General features: G+C 43.6%; 1 protein-coding gene across 6 annotated transcripts in view; it reads right to left on the bottom strand.

Moving 5' to 3' along the window:
• The window catches only part of RALGPS2 (Ral GEF with PH domain and SH3 binding motif 2), a 109,481-nt gene extending 100,801 nt beyond the window's left edge, over positions 1-8,680 (bottom strand). For 4 of the 6 annotated variants that reach the window (XM_042819241.1, XM_042819248.1, XM_042819247.1 and 1 more), the window contains exons 1-2: positions 8,601-8,680; positions 5,245-5,380 (exon numbers count right to left, since the gene is read on the bottom strand). The gene's annotated coding sequence lies outside the window, so the exon portion shown is untranslated. Of the gene's footprint in view, positions 1-5,244; positions 5,381-8,341; positions 8,363-8,600 lie in introns of those variants that run through there. The other 2 variants (XM_042819242.1, XM_042819245.1) reach the window with 2 other exon arrangements.
• Between the last annotated feature and the right edge of the window lie 4,310 nt (positions 8,681-12,990).

The raw sequence follows: 12,990 nt of genomic DNA, 5'->3' as shown, positions 1-12,990 counted from the left end.
AAATGCAGTCTGAGTTCAGTCATTCCGCAGACCCTATCAGCACTAAGAAGTCAGCCGGCTAATTAAGTGCCAGGCAAGCCATTACACGTAGGCACTGAGGAAACGCTATCTGCAAGTGGGTCCTAAAGCATACTACCTGCTTATGATGCCATTCTTCAAAGGCAAAGATAAGTTGTACCTCAAAAGCAGTTTTTCTACTTCTTTAGTATCACTTTAATATACCTTCAACTTTATAAAACATCACAGAGCTGGCATCCACTTCAAGAGAAAGCAATATTGACTAGTTTTTTTGTTTGATCTCCTGACTGCAGTTTGGTTAAGATCATTTTCCTCCCCAGTCATTTAGATGCATCCTGGGTAGACACTTTGAGCTCCTGAATACACATCTCCACTGTATTCACACAATTTCCACAAATAAACTTTCTGCCAGCACAGCAAGACCTACACAATGGCATTACACAGCATAAAAAATAACCAAATAATCACAATTTCATACTGTGATTAAATCTTCTGTAATGAAGACCTTGTCTAACCCAACACAATACAAGCAGCCTTAAAAACTCTGCTATTAGCATGACTAGGAAAGCTCTATACTAGATTGCCTCAGAAACAAAGTTACTGTGCTCAAGGGATGAGAAAAGCACTTCTAGCACAGCATTTCACCAGGAGCATCAACATTTATCATGAAAATGTATCTGGCACACTTTACTCAAAATCAATCCAAACCAAGCCTAGGCTTGGGGGTGGGGAGTACTTGATTAGAAGGAATTATGCAGCATTAATAGGGTAAACAACCAGGGAAGTTGTTAGCCAAGCACTTTTCAAACAGGAAAGAGGAGAAAAAAATGTTGTAGAGGGACATTGGCTACTACTGTATAATACAAACAGAATGCAGTTTCATTCTAGAAAATGCACGCCTAACAAGCAATGCATGGTGTATTAGAAAGCAATAATAATAAAGCTTTATACCCAGGATATCTTTATCCTCCTCCTACCATGAGGCAGACCTGCAAGGCCTGGGTTTTGACCTGCCCAGCAACCAGCTTGAGTATCTGGCTGCTCACTACCTACCACCTTTATGGTTCTCAAATACAGGATCAGAGTGGACAGCTCAGCAGAAATCTTACTACGCCTTCAGGAACTCTGCTCTCCGATCCCTAGGATGTACGTGGAGGTCACTTCAACCACATGGGATAACTGAACCCAATGGACTCTACTGCTCCTAAACCAACAGGCAGTTTGGAAAGGAATCGCAGATATTTCCATAAAACTTTCATCAGTAAGCATTCCACCATTACTCAAAGCTACCTGTAAGACAAGCCTGACACCAGATGCCAAAACAAACGTGCCACTGTACAGAAATGTGAGCATTAACCTAAATATCCTAAAAATAAATGAGACAGCTTACACAGGGGGAAGCCACCACTACTCAGGTTTGCTTAGCAATAAAGCTAGGGAAAAACCAGCTGCTAACCGAAGGCAAGGCTGTCAGCAGATTGGCCCAGACTTGCTAGGACAGTAGCACATTTCTGGTGCCCTGTAACCACGCAGAGAAAGCTAATTGCATGACAGAGTAGGACAGGAAATACAAAGACTGACTCACCTACTTAACTATATGCTTTACCAGCACACCTGATTATATTAGAGTTATTAACTACTAACAGCACAAAACTGCGATGTATTAATAGGGAAAAAAAAAAAAAAAAAGCAACCAAGAAGCAGCCCAAATCATTGTGTTATCTTTTATTGATTTAGCCTGTCAAACTATTAATACATATTTTGAAATCCAAGATGTCCACCTAAAACTTAACATACGAGCTGACTGCAGATGCTTTTGGAAGGCAGACAAACACTCTGAAGCCTTGTGGATCGGGTTTTGTATGATCAGATAGGTGTCTCTACTACCAAGTTTCCAGTAACATCCTCATTTCCACTCCAGCCTACTGAAAAAGAGGGATAACTACAAAACTGAGCTTCAATTTGGAGCAATTTTCAAAAGCAACGCAGAGATCCTGTAATGCCTCAAACGTTTCTGGATGAAATGCAATAAATACTAACTTCACAAAGGACTAATACGTTTTTACCCAAGTTCCTAGACTTGCAAACCCTGCTAGGGATCCAGGATAGAGCACAGCTTGTGCTCTAACATCAGAGATGAATGCTCCACATGCTATAACCAGTGGGACAGATGACCCACTTTGATTTCAGCTGGTTTGTGGGAACTCTGATCCGGCATTGCCAGCTGTCTCTGCCACTGATCACTGTTTTCCATTCCTTTCTCTGCCATGACTTCAGCACAAGACTTTGTAGATCTGCAGAAGAAACAGTTTGGAAGAAACTACCAAACTGAAAAAAAGCAAGGGGGAAAAAAAAGAAGAAAAAAAAGCTTAATTTCTTAGTTGGGTAAGTCTCCTGGTGCAGTTCACCTTACCAGCATTTCTGTTAAAATAGTGTGATAGGTGAATGGCAAGAAAAAAGCTGCCACTGAAAAATGCATAAGGTCAAAACCTGATGTCAATTACAAACCAACCTCAGCTGGTTACAAGCGTGGAGAACTCCAGCTTTGTCAAGCAAGTGACAGAGCTCAGCAGCAACTGTAAGATCAAACCAGCAACCTGTCAATGAAATGAACTCAAAACAAGTTTTTTTAAAAAAATTTATACATTTATGTACAGCTGACAAGCCAGAAGTCCACCTGTGGTTATGTCTCTTCACTTGGAACAAATTCAGACATCAGCTTAGCAAGAAAAGCTTTGAAAATGCAGGCTTTTAGCTTTTCATTGCAGGTTTCAGTCTGCCTGTATGTTAAATATGAAAAGTTTCTATCACAGCAGAAACTGTGCCCTGCACTAGACCTGCTTATTCACTTCTTGGTCCAGCTCCAGTAATTCAGTAACGTTACACTGCTTACTCTGGACTTAAATGAAAATATGATACTATAGTTTAGGCAATTATCCCAAGCCCTGGGCACCTTAATAATGTGATAAAAGCAAACTAATTTACAAATTGCATTAAGATCACTTTCTCAGGATCTCTGCCAGTTTCATCTAGCCACTATTATCTAAGAAATACACCTCCAACTTTTAAAACAAGATCAATACACTTTTCCCCCAGTATGATCAATCTGAGTCAGCCTCAATGAGGATAGCAAACTCCATGCTCTGAAAGCTGTTCCTTAATGAATAATGAGGGAGGCTCAAATCAAACAGCTTTTAATGCCATACTTCTGCAACAACGGTCAGAGTCCTGATTCTTAAGTAGCCAGTCCTAGATCGCTTCAGACTTAATTGATTGCAGACAATCCCACAGCTCCATTAGGAGAAAAAGAAGTAACACATATATATCCCAAAGCAGCCGCGCTCCCAACTCCTGCTGAGATGGCTCCCAAGCAAGATGTTCTGCACTAGATGAAGCAAACATCTAAATTGCTTTAAAACAGGAATTCAACACGAAGGCCAGCATCTCAAACTTCTCTGCAACACTCACTGTGCACCTCTTGCCTCCCACTGAGCACTTTGGCTTCAGACAGCCTATGACACACGATACAGTGTAAGCAAAGAGATTGAAGAGCTCCCTGAAATAAGGTAATCAGGCTGGTACCCTCTCAGGAGAGGATCCCACAGCAAGCTTAACCATCACTCTTTCTCCGTGCTATTTCTGTTTATCTCCTGGTATGCTGTCATTTCTTCCTTAACTGACCCATGCTTTGTCTCAAAGTTACACTTCATTATTTGCCCTAAGAACTGCTGTAACAATCTAAAAAAGCAGTGGCAAGGGTTACAACTTCTAGCCAAATTCAAGTTAGATTAGGGGGTCTCAATCTTTTAGTCAAAGGTTTAAAAAACTGATTTTACTGCTTCAATGAGTGCTAGCAACAACTGAAGTCACCAGAGGGCACTAACACTTATCTAACGACAAATGCACTCTTCAATTAGGAAGGTTGATAATTACATCTACATCATCATGTATATTTTATCTGGATTGAACTTCAGCCAGCTTGTTTTAATCCACGTTCAAATCTCAACTACATGCTGATGAGGCACCGAGCTACGTTAATTGCTGTGGGTCACACTTACAATATGTGGGGAAGACTATGAGACTCCTCAGAGCAGAGAAAACAGAGCAGGCACATGCCTCTCCCAGGTCACCTGCAATCCAAAGCTTAAAATGCCTATTAAATGTATTTGCATGTAGGCATATTAAAAAAATCTGAAATAAGCATGGAGAATAGATTTAAAAAGACCCACACCTCAAATACACAAAATAAACTAGTACTCTTAAGAGTCTACACCAAGATGAACCCTGCTGTAGGGTACCCCAAGCACTATCTGCCTTCAAAGGAAGAAAAAAAAGAGGGGGCTTTCAATTTAACCATTGAGCAGCAACAGATGCATGCTAATGGGAAACTTCAACTTGTGGGTGTACCTGATAGAGCACAAATAGCCAGAACACAGCCTGATAAGTGCAGCCCTACAGAACTAAGGGCAAAACTTCTGGGATCTGCAAGATACACTGCTTCTTTATCCCAGCACTACTGCCCTGCAGTTCTATCTACACAGCCGTTCTTGTAGTTGGAACATAAGACAACATGAATGGAGAAGCAAGGGGAAATCCTGCCCTTACAGAAAGGGATACAGTAAGCATCCATCAGCTCTTCGTGCTGAGGTTACATCTGTGGAAAAAGATGTGCTGATAATAAATACAGGACAGCAAGAATTCTGACGGCATTCTCAAGACAACTCCGCGAGTTGAAGGAAGATACCATCTGTGCCACAGAACAGCTTACAATCCATCTCAAAGCCTTTAAGAAAGTTAAACAAGACCAGCTACGACTGTATTAGAGCATGACAAACCTGACTGTACTTCAGGAAAATTGAATTTCAAAGTATTTAGCACACCAGCCCAGTGGATTTCCAGTATTTCATTTTGTTATACTGTAAGGTTCAATGCATGGATTGGTTTTTCTAATCAAACTGTCATATAAACAGAAACACCAGTGCTCAGCCAGCAAGCATGATCAGTGACTGCCATTTAGACTACACTAACTTGAAAGAGCCGCAGCAAGAAGCTCTGATGTTCTAACACACCATGCTAACGAACACATCCCCCCCTTCTGGAATTTTGGCCACTTTCACATCTTCCCCCCCAACTTCTCTGCTTTCCACAGCTCCTCTGGCTGCACAAAGCTGCTGCCATCAGCTTGCAGTGCCTGGGCCACCACTGGAGCAGCAAGAGCTGCAGTACCTCTGGCTGCTGTCTCGCTCCATTTCTGGTTGCAGATGTCCTCCTTCTGCTTGGCAGAATACAGGATGATACCAGCTTGACCACAGGCACGGTTCTAACGCCAGTTCCCTTGGAGTCCTACACGGCCTTTAAGGATCTTTGCAAGAGAAAAAAATAGCAGTCACACATCTGCATGCAGCAGCTAACTAAGTATGCAGAGCATCTATTTAAAACACCCAACTGTAACACTACGATTCTCTTGTTTCAGCAGTCTTCTAAGGTGATTGGTTCACAAAGAGACAAACGTGAATCCCGCAGAGCTCTATTTCTGCAATAAATACTAGCCATGAATGCATATTAAGAAATTACTTCTACTGCAGCAGCTCCAAGTACCTAAATGTAAAGGTATTAACACAAGTGTTTTCTTGTTGGTTTTAAAATGCATTTGTAAGTATCTCTTCTAACATTACTCCTCCCAAGGGCTGTAAAACAATATCCAAAGCAGGAATATACTATGCCTTTGAAGTCTTACAGTTAGGCAAAACACAACTGCGCTCCCCACCCTTAAAGCAGGTTTTCAACTCAGCTTTATTTATTGAATGAAAGGAGGAGCCCAAATGACTCAGCTCCAGGGAAACAAAAAGGAAAAGAAATCTCCAATTTCAATGAAGAGAAAATAAGGAAGAAAATAAGACAGAGGTGTGTCCTTATCAATCCTTTTAATATTCAAATTTATGTGAACCAGAGCATTAGCACATCAAGATCAGAAGCTTTCTGGAGCCTCAGAGTTGTCTATCTTTCTTTAGTAATTGTTTAACACCTAAGTTGACACATGTAGCTGAAGCTAGGGAGTTAGCTGTACATCTTCATGCTTGTTTACTCGTGCTGAGCAGTACCATGATCAGTAACATATCCACATTGAGGGATTCTGAACTCTACACTCACCAGCAAGATAAGTGTAGAAAAGCAAAAGATCTCTCCAAAACTTTTGCACAAAAGCAGGACTATCAGCAGGAAAATAACACCACTGACAGTAAACACAATGAGCTCATCGAGAGCCCCTCACCCCACAAACTGAGGAATCCAACACGGCTCCTCAAAATGCAGGCAAAATACCAGTTACAGTATTTCACAAGATGGGCAAGAGATTCCAAGTGACCGCTGTACATTTTATCTTCCCCGTGTATTTACAAGCGACTGCCTTCCCCACTCAGACATGCACCTGAGCGTTTCTGTGCAGAATAAAGCTCCAGCTCCGGTTGGAGGAGTATTAGAGCTCGGATCAGCAGGAGCATTTTTTTTTAACCCACGCTCTAAACGCAGATGTCACCAGAGGGCACTCTTTCAATTCAAATGACCTAGCTTAGCAAACTTCTGAGCGCGACTACAGACAACCCACATGCAGGGATGTGCAGAGAAAGTAACCGGTTTTTTTTTGGGGGGAAATCTCTTTGCAGAAGCAAAACCAAATACAGATGAAACGTACACATTTATCCCAGAAAGAAAGCGTTTCAGAGTAGCCAGAATGCTAGGATTACAAGCCATTAGCAACCCCCGAACACCAGCTGGTATCAATTCATTCAAACAGCTTTGGCACCTGTGTGGAACGTGTCAGTTTACAGAAGCAGGACCCAAGCCAGAGGAGATTATGCAGAGATGCCTACGGATGTCCTAAGAGTATCCTATCACAGCTTCTGAACCTTACAATAACACATGAAAAAAACACAAACATATATACATCATCAAGAGAAAGCTTTGGGGAACAATGTAGTTCTTTACTGTTCGCTCTTCTGTATTTGATGCTGCTTTAAGAGCCAAGAATTAGACCATTTGCAAGAAGACAACAGAAAGGTGTCAGCAAAATCAGTAGTAAGGTCCGTGTATTATCTCTAAGGGCCTCCTGAGATGTAAAAAAGATTTAAGAAACCAACCTGTTGAGTTGCAATTCGTTAAGAAATGTACACAACCTCAGGAAAATACAATAGGTCTATGAGCCAACAAGGGTTGCAAACCACTTCTGATGTTAAAAGTGGCATTCATTTTGTTTAGAAATGAAACACCACCACAAATCACTAAAACCAAACCAGATTCAAAGGCAGACAATGATTAAGAAAAACATGGTGGTGCAACCCATGGCAATTGACAGCCTTGAAAAATGACCAAAAACCATAGGCCTACAAAACATGCTCTGCCTGCTTATGCACCTAATCCACTTGGAGAAGTCTTTGTCTTCTTTATCACAGAATGGCCTGGGTTGAAAAGGACCACAATGATCATCCAGTTCCAACCCCTGCCATGTGCAGGGTTGCCAACCAGCAGACCAGGCTGCCCAGAACCACATCCCGCCTGGCCTTGAATGCCTGCAGGAGCATCCACAACCTCCTTGGGCAACCTGTTCCAGTGTGTCACCATCCACTGAGTGAAAAACATGTAGTCCCTTAGTCTAGCGTAGGAATAGAAGTGGTGGTGGAAAATAAACACAAAGGTCTGCATAAAGGCACCTTTTGTCAGCATGGGGATCTGATAAAGAAACACATCCACCCCATTTTGCCAGGCAGGAGCCACCGTTACGCACACAGGTAGCAGTCAAACCATCACCTATCGCCATCACTCATCTCACTTTGCTACACGTATGTCACTGATCTTCCAGCACCAGCTGCCAGAAACACAACACGCCAAACATTTCAGCTGTCAAACAAGCAGCACCTATCTGCCCGCTCCCCGAAGCAGCTGCCTATCTGCCTCAAGGCACTCCCGGCTCTCCTAACTTCCCCTGCCTGCTGGAAAACCATCGTGCGTGTGGCCCGGCACCCCGCACAGCGCCCACACACCGCACGTCACGCTCACTCGGCTGTCCCCGATACCGGCATCCCTGCACACCACCGCACGCCTCGCGGCGATAAGCCCCGACCGCCCGCTCCCCACATAGAGGCAGGCCACGACCTGCCGCTCGGGCCCTGGATGCAGGAAAATAAGGTTTAAAAAAAAAAAAAAAAGAGAGAGAGAGAGAGAGAAAGAGAGAGAGAGAGAGAGAGAGAGGAGACGCTCCAGCCCGGCGCTCAGCCCCGCATCCCTCCATCTTGCGGCCCCGCCGCACCACGCGCGCCCCCGCACCCACCCCGGGCGTGCTGACAGGCGCTGCCGGGCCCGGCCCAGCGCCGCGGATGGCGCCCGCTGCCGCGGAGGGGAGGCGACCGCAGGTGCCGGCCCGCACGGAGCCGGCCCGCCGCGGGGCCGAGACCCTCCCCGGATCTGGGAGGGGACCCGGCGCTCCAATCCCCGGCCGGCAGTGCTGCGGGGCCCGGCGTGCCGGCCGGCCGAAGCCTCCTTTTTCTCCTCCTCCGGACAATAAACACGCAGCGCAGCGCCCGCCTCACCTGCGAGACGGCGACGAGCGAGGAGCGGGGGTGGGCGGGAAAGGCGCTCCGGCTGCCGGGCTGCGCTCGCCGTCCTCGGCGCCGCTCACCCCCCGCTCGCTGAGGGGCGGCCAGCGGCCCCTCCGCACGCGCACGCTCCCCCCCCCCCCCCCCCACTCACCCACACACACACTCTCACACACACACACACGCGTGCGGGGGCGGGGGGAGCCCCGCCGGCGCCTTTCGCGCATGCGCGATGAGCGCTCCCGGCCGCCTCCCGTGCGCACGCGCCAGTCCAACGGCGGGGCGCGTGCCCCCTCCTCACTCACCGCCGCTCACCGGGGCGGGGGGGGAGCGCGGTGTCCCGCTGAGGGCGGCGCAGTCCGCCCTCAGCCTCAGCCCCTTCGCGGGGGCTCTGGGCAGCCCCGGCGGCTTCGTCCGTTCCGGTGCTAACCGCTGTCCCGCGCTCCTCGCAAATCCCCACGAGGGAAGGAGCTGGAGGTGCTGAAGCGCTTCTTGTGGAGGCTGCTCTCCCGGTTAGAGGTGGACTCGCAAAGAGAAAGAAAAGAAAAAACAACCACTGGTTTTAACACAGAAGTTACACGCTTAAAAGCAATGCAACACACGGCCTCCCTATAATCTTTTGCTGCACCCATCGCCGTTAAGAAATGATGAGCGTTGAGAGGAAAAATGTGGCCTTGGCTCTCTTTGCATCACCTAAGAAATCGCCTTCAGAAAACCACCATGTTTTGCAAGAACTGCTGTGAAGTGCAAGCACAGCTGCCATGGAGACCGGGCCTGGCATCACCCGCTTTCCCACTTACACCCCTGCCAGGAAGGCTCCAGCCCCAGCCAGTTATTGCAGTAATTAATAGCCAGCACTCACACGTAGTCAGAACGCTGTACAACAACAACACCTAACCTCAGTAAATCCTGAAAGACCGTGTTGTCATCCTGTCGTGGAATCGAAACCGTTACTGCTTCCTCCACATCCCTGCTGGCACAGTGGGCAATCCGGAGTTGCAGATAGCACCTGACAGAGTGCACACGGACCGGGGTCCTGAGCATATCTGAGCAGTCCGGATGAAATGAAGACTGCCTACAAGGAGAACATAGTCTCCTCCTGTGTACTTGTCTTGAACCAGGATAAATGAAAGGAAAACAAAGTGCCAAACACCATCATTCTACAGTTCAGTCTACCGGTGAATGGAAAGAATGCGAATGGAAAGTATGCTTCATCAGCTTTGGAATTGCCAGATTTGGAACCTCAACTATGTTGAACACGGAAATAAAGGAAGATTCGAGAAAGATAAGAATGTATTTGTAAAAAAGGAAAGTACAGACACTTCAGAAAGGGGAAGCAAAGGTAAATTTCTGGTAACCAATTCTCCTTCTTCAAAGCAGGAGGTAGACTAATGTCTGATAGAATAAGCTTCTCAGTACCTAAGTGGTGGATACAGAGGACTGGCAACACAAATTTTGAAAGACACTGTTCAGATCTTTCATCAAATCTTTCAAAAAAGCTTCATACTGGGCTGTGAGGAAAGAAAAACAACAAAGCATGGACCGAAAGCTAAAAGAGATGTAACAGGAGAACAAACGGTCATTTAAAATGAGAGTGAAAAGCCAAAGCAGTGGAGCGTATGTAAGATTTTGTGAACATGTGTTGTAAACACGCTTGCAAAGGGCTGTACAAAAGAAAAAAACACTTGAGAGAGAGGATACGAGAGCACGGGGCAGATGCAGAAGATATTCAGGGTGAGCCAACTGTGCAGGTAGGCAATACAGTAAGAAATTCACTAGTGATAAATAATCATCAGTATAACAGAATAAATACTGAGAGAAATAAATCTGATTATACATCTAAATCAAAGGGAATAGGTTGAGAAATGAAGGCATCTTAAACAGAAATTAAGTAGAGATTTTTCCTCAGTATATGTATGCAGTCATACAAACAACATGCCAAGATATAGAATGATAAGAAACACCAAATGTTGGATGTCATGTCATCATTTCGTGTCTAAAAGATTTTTAAAGAATGAGTGGTAAGGAGAAGCGGTGGGAGGAAAACGTGGGTTCTAATTGAAGATACATTTGTCTGTAGCACCCAAATGGCCAATTCTGCCAAAGTTGAATGTGTGCAGATGTTCAGTCCTGAACAAGCTTCTTTCATTCCAAATGAACGTGGCTGAAAATTTTACAGCCCGCAGGACATCACATGTGTCACTGCTGCTTTCGTGTGAGAGAACAGAGTTAGAAACGATGGTTGCCCGTCCATCCTTCCTGCATTTACATACTCTCTTGAATCGTTATTTAGTATAGATCTTAGAAGTTGCTTTTAAGATGCTTTTATCCCGGATTTTATTAGTAATGATCATATCATCTACCGCCTAAAAGAGAGTTGTACTTCTCTGCATGAGTGTAACAAACTTCGCTGTAACTGGAAACCCCTCAAGCCATGTAGGATATAAACATCTCCTTTCTGAAGGAGCAGCTTACATCTTTAACATTATTTGTCGTGATACAACACTGACATGCTGGAAATTTATCAGTATATTTCTAACTTCTCAGATGAAAACCACTTTTCCATTAGGCAATATAAAATGCCTGTGCTTCTATACATAAAATTTAATATGTTTGCAGAAACAGCTGTAATAAAGCATTGAGACTGCAAGCCAGAGCACTTTCTATAGCAAAACTTAAGTCTATAAAAATGTCGGTGGATTAAAGTCACTGGTTACTGGATGTTCATTAACAGAAAACAGCATAAGCATCTTATAATAAAAGTTCATAATGTCAGTTCCTTTAATACAATTAGTTTTGCTTGTATAGGTTGCAATACAAACTATTCTAAAAATCATAAGGGAGAAGAGAAACAGCATTTGTTTCTAACTGGTCACTTCATGATGCAGACAAAGCTCTGGGATTATAGTTATCCATTACTATAAAATCAAATGAATTTAGTCACCTTTAAGACAAGATTCCTGAGTACTACAGAAGAGATACTCCTTAATCTTAGTTTTGGTAACTAAGGATTGGAAAGAGCACAGCTTACATGCTGGCACTTAGTTAGCACCTCATTAATTACTAATTACATGGTACTAGATAAAGTTCTTCTAACGAGCTGTGAATCTGAAACCAACCATTAACATATAAAGTTGTTAGTTAAAAATAGTTTGATAGGAGATATCCCAAAAGATAATCACTAAAGCATATTATTCCCTTCAGGAATTAATAATATAGTAGAATATATTGTAATATTTCTAAACATTCCAATATAGTAGACAATATTTACATACTTGTAATTCTTTTTTTTCTTTTTTTTTTCATTCTTTGAGAAAGTAGTTTCATGGGTAGATTTGCATTTAATTCACACTACTGCAGGGTTAGAGATGCAAAAGAAATGAAAATGCCTCTAAATTTACTTCAAATTTTATGATAATTAAATTGGTTTGGTTTGTTTTCCTTTGGAAGTGTACAATCATTTCCCAAGGCTGCATCACTGTGCAGCTGTGCTACCCGCCTCCTTAATTTTGTTGCTCCCTGATGTGGCAGTGCTTTAGTATACAAACCTGGCTTTATAAATGCAGTGCTTTACATTGTACAAGTTAATTTCGGAGTTCTAGTACGACACACAGTCTTCAAACCCCTCTCATGTATATTCCTACTCTTGATCCGTCACTTTCTGGTGTCCTTGCTTTTGTTCTACATAAAGTAAGAGCCAGAACTGGATCAATGTAACATCACTGCAACTATCATTGTTTTCCTATTCCCTTAAAAAGTTATGTACTCATCTTTTTTTCCTAGCTTTTAATAAGTAAATGACATTCCTGCTTCAATCACAAGAAAATGCAAGTTTCAGTTGCTTCAGTTAAACGTGAAAATAATCAGAAGTATTATTCTAATGGATAAAAACATCAATCCTGGAGGAATCTGATTCTAATAGACCCAACTAAGAGACCCGGCGTTTAGAGTTTTCAGTTGGAGAAAGGAAATGCTAAAAGAATGTTTTACTGGAGAGTGTATGTATGCTTCGTGGCTGCTCTAATTCAGTACTTCAACAGATGCACTAATATCTGCCCTTAAAAGTACCGTGATTAATGTTAGAACACCTCCTTAGGAATTCATGTCTACTTGTTTCTGAGTTCAAGCAGTAATGAAAAGATGAGCTGGAGTCACAACCACAGCACCTTGTACTGGTTGTTCTTCACATTTTTAAGATCACCACTTTTTAAAGAGTATATCAAAGCAGCAGCTTCTGAATTCACCCAAGCACACATGTGCATTTATATATACATATATATATATATATACATACACACACCCACACCCAAGCACATACACATGCTTTAAGAGGCCTTCCTCTTCACATCTGCAAAGCATTGTTTTCCCAAGGTCAGCAAAAGTT

This window comes from Centrocercus urophasianus, unplaced genomic scaffold (assembly GCF_019232065.1).
Source record: "Centrocercus urophasianus isolate 14NV4802_14NV808 unplaced genomic scaffold, USGS_Curo_1.0 seq_18, whole genome shotgun sequence".
Lineage (NCBI taxonomy): Eukaryota > Metazoa > Chordata > Aves > Galliformes > Phasianidae > Centrocercus > Centrocercus urophasianus.
This window is presented reverse-complemented; position numbering and strand designations above follow the sequence as displayed.